The sequence below is a fragment of the Eleginops maclovinus genome, chromosome 4 (assembly GCF_036324505.1).
Source record: "Eleginops maclovinus isolate JMC-PN-2008 ecotype Puerto Natales chromosome 4, JC_Emac_rtc_rv5, whole genome shotgun sequence".
In the NCBI taxonomy this organism is placed as follows: Eukaryota; Metazoa; Chordata; class Actinopteri; order Perciformes; family Eleginopidae; genus Eleginops; species Eleginops maclovinus.
The window spans coordinates 35,406,238-35,419,528 of NC_086352.1; positions in this window are offsets into that span (position 1 = coordinate 35,406,238).

The following is a 13,291-nucleotide window of genomic DNA, read 5'->3' on the forward strand; positions in this document are numbered from 1 at the left end:
TTTGTATTCCAGCATTCACATATAAGCTTTCCATAGGTGGAGCACATGCAGCTGACATCTCGTGATGTTATCTCCCCTTGAGCAAGAGTGATGACCTGGGACTGGTGGAATGGTGGACGGCATCCTTTGCAGTGCCTGCTCAACAGCTTCCTCCTTGATAAAATACAATTTGATCGAAGTGTCCGTCTCAGAGACGGCCTTGAAGAGCTCATAAGCATTGTTGATGTCCCGGCCATGGCTGATGAGGTTGTCTGCTGATCTCTTTAAGGCAGCACCAACATCATCATTGGCCATGCAGCTGCGCAGGCCACGGTAACAGGCATAATGTTGCCTGATGTTGAAGATATGCCTTTTAAACTTGGTGACGTGTGTGTGGAAACTCTGTGCAAGCTCCTCTTGACGGTTTTCAATGTTTGTTTGTTTTTTCCTGTTATTTTTGTGACTGAGCTCTGTACATCATTTGATTTTGCATTGTCTTCTGTGGCCCACTGCATATAGGTCACATTCTGTGCACCATTATATGAGGTTGAGAGGGGAATGATTCTCTTCTTGCAATCTTCACATTCTCCATACATGCAGGCCATGCTGTTAATGTCACAGCAGACACGTTCTGTGAGGCTCTCTAAATGTGATGTTCCAATAACCTTAAGCTGACAAAGCTTGTCAGCCAGAAAGCCCAGTTTTTCATGTAACCTGCACTGGCATGTGTCGCGGTCTGAAAGGGAGGGATGGACAACCCAAAAGGGTTGCAGCCGGCAAACTGAGGCATAGGAAATGTGACTGGTGTTGTTTTCTGCCAGAAACTTCATGTGAAGGTTTTTCCTCCTGTCTACAAGGAATCGTTTTTGCATTTTAATGTTCTTCTTTGTTATTGTTTGTTTTTTTCCCGTCGTCATCCGACTCACATCATCTCTTGTGAAGAATGTCTTCACCTTGCTCACCACGGATTTATCAGTGTACCTGTTGTAAGCTTGTCTGGTGGAGTTATTACTCAGGTCTTCATTCTCACACAAGGTCCTGCGTTTCTTTGAAAAGCCTAGTGCTTTCTCAGACCACCTCTACAGCCTGTATTTCTTGACTATCTTCCCGACAACAACCTCAGCAAGTTTTTTTTCCTTTTTCATTTCGGGCATTCTCATACTTCCTCCTAATGTCACGAATGCGGGCTTCATGGTGCAGTACATTTTTCCTCACCTTGCTGTTCACAGTACAATTCTTCAGCAACTGACGGACTTTGGACCTGGGAGAGTCTTTATTCTTGGTTGCTCGCTGGAGGCTTTTCTTGTATTTTTCTTTCTGCTTCTTCTGATGTTTTAGTTTCCTTTTTAGTTCTTCTATTTCTTTGTGCAGTTTGTCTCTAGATTTTCTGGATGCTTTCTTGCCTGCTGAATGACTAAGATGAAACCATACAATACATGGAAAGGGGATCGTTAGTTTAACAGATTAGTAGTTACATTAGTAGTGACATAGCAATTACCTATACACTAGGACACTAGGGTGCAATAATTAACCCCCATGGCTTTGTGTGTGTGTGTGTGTCTGTATGTGGAGGGGCGTCTGAATTCACTACTAAAAAGCACTAACCCCCTAACTCCTAACCCTAACCCACAACCAAACATTATTTCTAACCACATATTTCCCTCACCGTGAGGACCCTGGTCTGGCTTGCACAGCATCTTGAATCTCACTGTCAGCAGTATGTAAGTAAGACTCTACAGAGGGTGGGGAAAACTGCTCAGCACATCACCAGGACGGAGCTGCCATCCATGGAGGACCTCTACACCCAGCGGTGTAGAAAGAAGGCCCGTAGGATATTAAAGGACCCCCATCACCCCAGCAACAATCTGTTATGTCTGCTGCCGTCTGGCAGACGGTACCGCAGCATCCGGACCAAGACGACCAGACTCAGTCTACTCACATCTGTTTATAGTACACCGAACATATATACAGTGGGGCAAAAAAGTATTTAGTCAGCCACCAATTGTGCAAGTTCTCCCATTTAAAAAAATGAGAGAGGCCTGTAATTTTTATCATAGGTATACCTCAACTATGAGAGACAGAATGAGAAAAAAAATCCAGAAAATCACATTGTAGGATCTTTAAAGAATTTATTTTCAAATGATTGTGGAAAATAAGTATTTGGTCAATAACAAAAGTTCATCTCAATACTTTGTTATATACCCTTTGTTGGCAATGACAGAGGTCAAACGTTTTCTGTAAGTCTTCACAAGGTTTTCACACACTGTTGCTGGTATTTTGGCCCATTCCTCCATGCAGATCTCCTCTAAAGCAGTGATGTTTTGGGGCTGTCGCTGGGCAACACAGACTTTCAACTCCCTCCAAAGATTTTCTATGGGGTTGAGATCTGGAGACTGGCTAGGCCACTCCAGGACCTTGAAATGCTTCTTACGAAGCCACTCCTTCGTTGCCCTGGCGGTGTGTTTGGGATCATTGTCATGCTGAAAGACCCAGCCACGCTTCATCTTCAGTGCCCTTGCTGATGGAAGGAGGTTTTCACTCAAAATCTCACGATACATGGCCCCATTCATTCTTTCCTTTACACGGATCAGTCGTCCTGGTCCCTTTGCAGAAAAACAGCCCCAAAGCATGATGTTTCCACCCCCATGCTTCACAGTAGGTATGGTGTTCTTTGGATGCAAGTCTGCATTCTTTCTCCTCCAAACACGACGAGTTGAGTTTTTACCAAAAAGTTCTATTTTGGTTTCATCTGACCATATGACATTCTCCCAATCCTCTTCTGGATCATCCAAATGCCCTCTAGCAAACTTCAGACGGGCCTGGACATGTACTGGCTTAAGCAGGGGGACACGTCTGGAACTGCAGGATTTAAGTCCCTGGCGGCGTAGTGTGTTACTGATGGTAGCCTCTGTTACTTTGGTCCCAGCTCTCTGCAGGTCATTCACTAGGTCCCCCTGTGTGGTTCTGGGATTCTTGCTCACCGTTCTTGTGATCATTTTGACCCCACGGGGTGAGATCTTGCGTGGAGCCCCAGATCGAGGGAGATTAGCAGTGGTCTTGTATGTCTTCCATTTTCTAATAATTGCTCCCACAGTTGATTTCTTCACACCAAGCTGCTTACCTATTGCAGATTCAGTTTTCCCAGCCTGGTGCAGGTCTACAATTTTGTCTCTGGTCTCCTTTGACAGCTCTTTGGTCTTGGCCATAGTGGAGTTCGGAGTATGACTGTTTGAGGTTGTGGACAGGTGTCTTTTATACTGATAACGAGTTCAAAAAGGTGCCATTAATACAGGTAACGAGTGGAGGACAGAGGAGCCTCTTAAAGAAGAAGTTACAGGTCTGTGAGAGCCAGAAATCTTGCTTGTTTGTAGGTGACCAAATACTTATTTTACCGAGGAATTTACCAATTAATTCATTAAAAATCCTACAATGTGATTTCCTGGATTTTTTTTCTCATTCTGTCTCTCATAGTTGAGGTATACCTATGATAAAAATTACAGGCCTCTCTCATCTTTTTAAATGGGAGAACTCGCACAATTGGTGGCTGACTAAATACTTTTTTGCCCCACTGTATATATAATACACATCTGCCATACATATCTGTTTATAGTACACATATCTATATATTATACATATCTGCCATATACATCTGTTATAGATAATATATGCATTTGTCCATACCTCCTCATTCAACAGTGTAAAGTATTTAAATACTTTCAATGTATTCCACATATGTATATATTTCACATCCTCAAATCTTTATTGTTGTTATTGTAAATATTATTCTCTCTTTTTGCACTATTTTATTTATCTTATTTGCACCATGTATGTTGAGTTGTTGGAGGAGCATGGGACATAAGATTTTCATTGCCAACATATACGTTGTATATGCTGTGCATATGACCAATAAAACCTTGAAACCTTGAAATGTGGAGGGGTTAGAGAGGTAGGTCCACTGTTTTCAATCTCAGCTTTCCCTTTAGCCTTCCGCCACTCCTTCCGCTTACATCATTTGAGCTCTCTTACTCAGGTCATTGATTTATTTATTTTTCCCTGCTTCTGTATCTCTTTTCCATCGCTCACACTCTTTCCTGAGGTATTCTTCCCTTCTCTGTGAATCTGCATTTCTTCTCGCCCTGTACTCTCTTTGCCTCTCTGCATTTAATTTAGCCATCTGATATGAAAATAATGAACATGAAATAACATTTAGAGAACTTGGGGTAAGACTTCATTCCCTACCTGGAATGGACAGTCCATCGGTTTCCTGCTGAGAACCATGGCCTCAGATTTGGAGGTGCTGATCCTCATCCCAGCCGCTTCACACTCGGCCGCGAACCGATCCAGTGGGTGCTGAAGGTCACAGACCGATGAAGCCATTAGGACCACATCATCTGCAAAAAGCAGTGGTGCAATCCCTAGCCCACCGAACTGCAGACCCCCTCCCCCACGACTACGCCTCGAAATCCTGTCCATGAATATCACAAACAGGATTGGTGACAAAGCGTCGCCTTGGCGGAGGCCAACCCTCACCAGAAATCGGTGCGACGTGCTGCCGAGGACCCGGACACAGCTCTCGCTTTGAGAATACAGAGATTGGATGGCCCTGAGTAGAGACCCCCTCACCCCATACTCTCGCAGCACCTCCCACAGTATCTCCCTGGGAACCCGGTCATACGCCTTCTCCAAATCCACAAAGCACCCCTCCAGGATCCTTGCGAGAGTGAAAAGCTGGTCCGTCGTTCCACGACCAGGACGAAAACCGCATTGTTCCTCTTCAATCTGAGGTTCGACAATCGGCCGGACCCTCCTTTCCAGCACCTTAGAGTAAACTTTCAGGGGAGGCTGAGTAATGTGGTGCCTCTGTAATTGGCACACACCCTCTGGTCCCCCTTTTTAAAAAGAGGAACCACCACCCCGGTCTGCCACTCCTTCGGTACTGTTTCCGACTTCCACGCAATGTTGATGAGACGTGTCAACCATGACAGTCCCTCAACACCCAGAGCCTTCAGCATTTCTGGGTGGATCTCATCCACCCCCGGGACTTTGCCACTGTGGAGCTGTTTAACTACCTCAGTGACTTCCCCCCCGTGAGATTGGAATTGATCCCCCTTCATACTCCAGCTCCGCCTCTAACATAAAGTGCGGAGTTGTCGGATTCAGGAGTTCCTCAAAGTGTTCCTTCCACCGTCCTAACACACTATCAGTTGAGGTCAACAGCGTCCCATCCTTACTGTTCACAGCTTGGATGGTTCCCTGCTTCCCCCTCCTGAGGTGTCGGATAGTTTTCCAGAACAACTTTGGTGCCGACCGAAAGTCCTTCTCCATGGCTTCTCCAAACTTCTCCCACACCCGCTGCTTTGCCTCGGCCACGGCTGAGGCTGCTGCCCTTCAGGCCTGTCGATACTTTGCAACTTGCGTCAGGAGTACCCAGGGATAACATATCCCGGAAGGCCTCCTTCTTCAGTCGGACGGCTTCCCTGACCACCAGTGTCCACCAGGAGGTTCGAGGGTTACAGCCCCTTGAGGCACCTAAGACCTTAAGACCAGAGCTCCCCGCCGCAGCTTCGGCAATAGAGGCTTTGAACACCGCCCACTCTGGTTCAATGTCCCCAGCCTCCACAGGGATGCCTGAAAAGCTCCGCCGGAGGTGTGAGTTGAAGGCCTCCTGGACTTGGGACTCCTCCAGACGTTCCCAGTTCACCCGCACTACACGTTTGGGCTTACCAGGTCTGTCCAGAGGCTTCCCCCGCCACTCGACCCAACTCACCACCAGATGGTGATCAGTTGACAACACCGCCCCTCTCTTCACCCGAGTGTCCAAACCATGCTGCCTCTGGTCCAATGATACGATAACAAAATCGATCATGGACCTTCTGCCTAGGGTGCTTTGGTACCACGTACACTTATGAGCATCCTTATGTTCAAACATGGTGTTTGTTATGGCCAATCCATGACTAGCACAGAAGTCCAGTAACAAACCACCACTCCGTTTCAGATCAGGGGGGCCGTTCCTCCCAATCACGCCCCTCCAAGTGTCTCCATCATTGCCCACGTGTGCGTTGAAGTCTCCCAGCAAGAATAAGGAGTCCCCTTCAGGAGCCCCATACAGGACTTCTTTCAGGGTCTCCAAGAAGGCTGAAAACTCTGAACTGCTGTTTGGTGCATAAGCACACACAACAGTCAGAGTTTTCCCCCCCATGATCCGCAGGCGTAGGGAGGCGACCCTCTCGTCCACTGGGGTAAACTCCAACAAAGCAGCACTCAACCGGGGGCTTGTGAGTATCCCCACACCCGCTCGGCGCCTCACACCTTGGGCAACTCCGGAGAAGAATAGAGTCCAACCCCTATCCAGAAGTAAGGTTCCAGAGCCGACACTGTGCGTAGAGGTGAGCCCCGCCAGATCCAACTGGTAACACTCCACCTCCCGCACAAGCTCCGGCTCCTTTTCCCCCAGAGATGTGACATTCCACGTCCCCAAAGCCAGCTCCTGTCGCCTGAGTCTGGTCCGTCGGGACCCTCTGCTTTCACTGCTACCCTTCTGGCAGCGCACCCGACCCCATCGTTGTTTCCCGTAGGTGGTGGGCCCGCGGGACGGAGAAGCGGAGGTGTTGCCCACGTTGCTTTTTCGGGCTGTGCCCGGCCGGGCTCCGTGGCAAGCCCGGCCACCAGACGCTCGCTGATGAGTCATCCTTCTGGGCCTGGCTTCAGAAGGGAACCCCGGGCTTCCTCTGGGCCGGGTATCCTCGCTTCCAGGTGTTTTATTCATGAGGTATTTTTGAACCAATCTTAGTCTGGCCCCTTACCTGAGACCAATTTGCCATGGGAGACCCTACCAGGAACACAAGGTTCCAGACAACACAGCCCCCAGGTTCATCGGGGCACACAAACCTCTCCACCACGATAAGGTGCTGGTTCTCGGAAAGCTAGTCATAATAACATTTGAGATATCTTTAATTTTCAATCTGCCTAGTCAAAACTGAATTACAGATATCTGCAATTGTCATTTAAGATGTGGGACGAGTTGAATGTCGGTTTCAGTGACGTCATTACAGATATCTCTATCTGTAGTTTAGACTAGTCACAATTACGTTACAGATATCTTGAATGACAATTCCAAGTATCCAAAATGTAATTACTACTAGTCAGAAAGACGTTGTTGATATCTACAATGTTAATTCCGGATAGTCAAATGAAGCTATTAAATGTTATAAGGGCTTGCCATAAAAGTAGGCCTGTTGTAGTCGATGACGTCGACGTGTCGCCGCACACACATGGGTGATCCAAACAAAACATTGCCACAGTTCGCACTGCAGAATGGAGACTGAAACTCCAACCTCCTCACAGGATGCCCAACAAAGCCCTGCAAAAAGCCCCAAAAAAACAGCTCGCCCTAAATCATTGAAGACATGGGAATACTTCAAATTTAGTCCCAAACGTAAAGGCATCGTTATTTGCGGTCTTTGCCAAATGGAGTTTGCATACCACACCAGCACAACAGCAATGTCGGAGCATCGGAGGCGGAGGCATCCCATTGTCTCTTACAATACTTACAGTACTAACGTTGGTTAAATTAATTGTATGTGTGTTGTTAGAAATAATCAATATATTAGAGCGGAACTTTAAAAGATAATTCACTGTTTCTGGACGGATCATATTTGTCCATTTCCGGTAGTATTACAGGATGTTGTTTTTAGCCTCAGATAGCATAAAGCTAATATTGTTTTGTATATATGAGTAGAGGGAGAAGGACCAGTGGAGTTACATACTAAACACACCGCCTCTACCTCTCACTCATTGATGCTGCAATGATACAGTTGCCTGTTTAATAACTGATAAACCACCTAAGAATTGCATAATAGACTATCGTAGATGACAGCTCCAGGACTTCGCTAACAAGATGGCGACGGTGACGTCATAAGAGGACCCGCCCCCGACGACGTCAGCCTATAGAGGAGGATCCAGCCCCCCCCCCCCGCTACCAACCAATGAGAGCACGAGAGCGGGGCGCGTCTGATTTTGAAGTTGTTTATTGTATGGTCGGAAAGGGGTGGTTCTATAAATCATGTTTGGATTGTGAAATCGGGCTCTCTTTTGTTCCGGACCGCCAGACAGTAACTACTGATGAGCTCCACTCAGTCAGTGGCCTGTGGACGCGTGTCCCGGGCTATTTAGCTACAGCTGTGAAACTTTTGTAAAACCTACTACTGCATCCTTTTATTAAACACTCCTTTTATAACTTTTAAGGGAGTTTTGCTTTCTTTATTTTAAACCGACTCCTGGGCTTCAAATAAACGAACGTTTCCAACAGTGTGTAGTGTGTTGTGCAGCTTGAGCTCTGTGCACTTCGGTGGTGCTAGCTAACTATCTTTTCAGCTCTTCGTGCAGTTTGTTCGTGCTTGGTTAGTAGCTAACGTTAACGTTGGCTAGCTACTAGCGGCTAGACAATTGTGTTTAGTTAACGTTAGTTAGCATCTAATGTTGGCTGGAATGGTAGCTGGCTTACGGCTGCAGAACACAGCTAGCCAGCCGCTAGTAGCTAACGTTATTTACTAACCTGGCACGAACAAACTGCACAGAGCTAACTCATGCTGTGGTCGTTTACGAGTCAAACATAACATTAAACTAATGTTTATACGCTTATAGTATGTGTCATGATTCACTACGCTTGTAACGGATTCCCATAATTCGTGATGGCAATTAATTAATGAATTCTTGGCTGCTGGTGAAGTTTACATTTTTTTTTATTACAACGTGCATTCTGGCAAACAAGTAAACAAAGACCACCGTAAGAGCTTTTGTCTCGTTACGGGTCCATTCATTGTGTGTCTCCTTTCGTTGCGAATAGGTGAAGCGCGTGACCGCGTCAGAAGCGCGCTATAGATACAACAAAAGCACATGTAGACACCGGAACATAAATAAACTGCGCTTGACCTGTACTAAAATAAAAGCTTCCCTGTCAACATTCATTACCAATCACTATTAACTAATGAGAAACATCCATACAAATATCAAAAACACTTACATCAGCAACACCACAAGAGAAAAACAACAGATAACTAACAAACCCTTAGGGCAGGGGTGGCCGAAGAGACAATTATTTGACTGTGTTAATGCAAAGAGCCACATCATACACATCGTGGATGTATGTCCGCCCACTTCTCTCTTGCCCTTTCTCTTTTGCGCTCACCCTTTCTGTGTGCTGTTTCTGTGCAGATTTTTAAAAACATTTTAAAGTTAATTGCATGCTTCTGGTGCACTTTGAGAGCAAAATTAAGAGGCTACACAATAGAACTGTGTGGTCTTGGTAAGGGGAGGGGGCACAACTCTCAACACTAATGTATTTCAATCCATTTTCGGAAGTAGTTGCCAAACCCAAATCGAGAAAGCACATCAAGTAAGTAACTCCACTCCACCTTGTCAAAAGCCTTCTCAGCATCCAGAGATAGAATGGCTGTGTGAGTTCCCTCCCTCACATGTATTAAATTCAACACTCTTCTTACGTTATGGAAGGCCTGGCGATTTTTCACAAAACCGTGCTGATCTGGATTGATCACAGTTGGAAGCACCAGCTCTAATCTTCTAGCCATGACTTTAGCGATAATTTTAGTATCTGTATTAAGCAGAGAAATAGGCCGAAATGATGTACAATTGGTGGGAGATTTATTAGGTTTCAAAATAAGTATTATTAGTGCACTCCTCAGGGATTCTGGGAGACAACCTTGTTGAAAGGCCTCTTCATACATGGCCAAAAGAGGTCCCAGTAGTTTATCTTTGAATATCTTATTGGGAGTCCATCAGGACCCGCGGCTTTACCTCCCCTCATATTGATAATAGCATTGGAGATTTCTGAAAGAGTTAATTTTTCGTCCAAATGTGCTTTAGAATCATCGGCTATAGTAGGAATACAAAGTTTATCCAGGAAATCATTCTGTTTTCCTAAGTTTTCAGGAGTTTCAGATGTATACAGTGTTTTGTAAAAAGAGGCAAAGGTTTTATTGATCTCCTGGGGGTCTGCTGATATTGTCCCACTTTGGGTTTGGATCGCATTAATTGCCCTATCTGCATCCAATTTCTTAATACGCCAAGCCAACAATCTCCCAGATTTTTCACCTTGTTCATAGTAACTCTGTTTCAGACGGATTAGACTGTTTTCTGCTTTTGTTATAGACATTTTTTCATACTGGGCTTTAAGAGACATCAATTCTTGTTTTATCTTTATGGAGTCATCCAAGAAAGCCTCTCCTTCCAACTGTCTGATTCTACGGTCAAGTTCATTCATTTCCAGTTTAAGTTTGTTTGTTTTTGAGCTGGTATAGGATATGATCATACCTCTGATGTACGCTTTAAAGGCCTCCCATCTGACAATAGCAGAGGTCTCATTTGTATTTGTGTTAAAATAAATCTCAATTTGAGCTTTTAAAAAAAGCAGGAAGTTTGAATCAGAAAGCCATCTTGGATGAAATCTCCATCTAGAAGTGGACTTAACCAACCTCGGGACGTTGTATATAAGTGAAGTAGGAGAGTGGTCTGACAGCAGTATACTATTATAATTACAATCTACCACAGAGAAGAGCATAGAGCTTGATACTAAAAAATAATCTATGCGGGAGTAAGATTTAATAGAGGTAGAAAAACAGGAACATTCTAATTTATCAGGGTTTAAACTTCTCCAAGGATCACACAGGTTTAGATCATTTACATATTGCAACAGCTTCTTCCTACTCTGTGTGTGAGAGGAGTCTACTCCAGAAGAGCGGTCCAATTTGGGATCTAAAGTGCAGTTAAAGTCACCTGCCATGAGAACCCTCCCTGGGAGTGAGGCAATTATCAAAAATAAATTTTCAAAGAATTTGGGGTTATCGTTTGGTGCGTATACGTTAATCATATGTATCTTTTCGTCTAGCAATGTACCCTGAACAATCAAATATCTACCCCCTATATCACGAATTATATTGTCTACCTTGAAGGGGACAGATCTGTGAATAAGGATCATCACCCCACGGCTACGTAAGAAGCTGAAATTACTTGCCCTGGCCATCTCCTTTTTATCTTTATGACTTCATCTGACAGCAAGTGGGTTTCCTGAATATACACTACTGATGATTTTAGTTGCTTAAGCCTACTTATTACTTGCTTCGCTTTAACCAGTCTAACCAAGCCTCTAACATTCCAGGACGTAAACTTTAAATTTAAATTAGAAGTCATATTTAACGTAATCCAGTATGAGTGGTACAAGCCCCGTCATAGATGGGATGGAAATAAACACTGATGTGCCTGTTTTTAATAGAACGCATGTGGTTATCTGATGTCTTGGAAAATAATGTAACGTTACATTTATAACCCTTAAATTAATCCCCGAGTCGTCTCGTTTCCCTTGCAACATTGGGAGCGAACTAGGAGCTCACTGATCCACTAGAGGAGCAGACAAGAACCGGCGTGTCACAAAATAAACCAGCCCTCCGGATACAATCGGTATAAGGCGATAAACGAACAATAAAGTGTGCATGTGCATCTGGCTGTTGTGTGGGTATAAGACCACGTTAGTTTACAGTGACTCAGCAGAGGGTGATACAGTTAAGGCTGCGACCCGGTGATCACCGGCACCGCTTTTTGCACGGAGCCAGGTGTAAAATGATTTAAATTATTGTAAATATATGTACAAGTCTCAATAATTGCATCAAAAATTTTATTTTTCGCCGTTCAGAAGCAGATCTCTCCCTTCCCTGTCACATCGCGAGTGCAGTAGAACCCGCCTCCTGTACTGCAGGATCTGCATTCTGATTGGCTAAAGCACTTCTGTGTCGAAAACTCTGTGTAACGATTGGCCTTGAACTTGTGTGTCGTTAACCCTATTTGAACATGGATACATATGCGCAAAAAAACCCACACATTTAAAATTCCATATGTACGGAGCCCGCGAAGGGTCATGTTGGTAAATATTTTTATTGCGTTCCCTCGCAATAGTTTTGCGTTCCCTCGCAATAGTTTTCCGTTCCCTCGCAATGGTATTGCGTTCCCTCGCAATAGTTTTGCGTTCCCTCGCAATAGTTTTTGCGTTCCCTCGCAATACTTTTTGCGTTCCCTCGCAATACTTTTTGCGTTCCCTCGCAAAACTTTTTGCGTTCCCTCGCAATACCTTTTTGTGATCATTTTTTCCCCGTTGCTTTGCCTTTTCAAATTGGGCGGTACATTTCAGTTCCCATTGATGCAGCGCTGTCAGCGTCTAGGCTACCTGGATTCATGCTGGTGTAGGCTGGCCGGACACAAACAGGTAAGTTTGTTCCTATGTTTAATTTAAATTGTTACAGTGGTGTTTTGACCTCGTTTTGTGTGTGTTGCAGATAGACATTTGCTTAAGTTAAGCGTAAGTCAAAAGTTGCAAGTTCCGCATGTTTCCCCATGAGCAGTGTTTGACGTTAGAGTGAGCAGTGATTAGCCATTAACAGGGTAATGTTAAGTAAGGGATAACGGCTGCCGAGGTGTCCTGTTATACTGAATTAATGGACGAGGGCGAGGGGCAAATAACTCCCCGACGCGAAGCCTCCGACCGAGTCCATTAATTCCGTATAACTGTACACCTCGAAGGCTGTTATCCCGCTTATCACCAGGTTGCCACTGTAGGCAACAGTCATTATAGCACGCAAAGGAAACAAGCGGTTCCGTTTGAAAAGAAGCCGACTTGTTCAGTTTGTTGTACGACTTTCGTTGGCCCTATAACAGCGATAGCATGGACAGCTTGTTTACAGTTGATTCCATTGTTGAGAAGCCTGCCTCCAGGCTCAACCAGAGCCAGATAGCCTATGCCTACCAACTACATGAAACAATGTGTAACTTGCGATGCAAGGGAAGTTTTATTTCTAACATTAGGAATGCAGAGACCAAATGTCCCTCACGGGATCAAACGAGTAGGCCTATATAGGCTACTTACTTAAACATGCATAGGCTAATTGTTGAGCCTGTGTAACTTTTGAAGTTCTCGTCAACCTTTTTTTTTAAACCAGCCATGCATGTACAGTACTTCATTCTGTGTTTCATCTTGTCTAGACATGGACCAGGAGCTGGAGGCTTTTCTAATGTCAAGGAATGTCTGTGAGGACAACCTGCAGAGAATGAAAATGGATGAGGTTGGCATGTTGATAATTTCACAGATCTCAACATTCTGGACATTGCTGATGATGTAGTTTTAAAACTATTTTGCTTAGTAGGGGCTTTTGTTAATCATGTTAAATCATATTACTGTAGGCCTATCTTCATTACAACTGCACAGGTTAAACTAGACCATGCACCTACATCTTCTTGGGGGTGGGGGGTA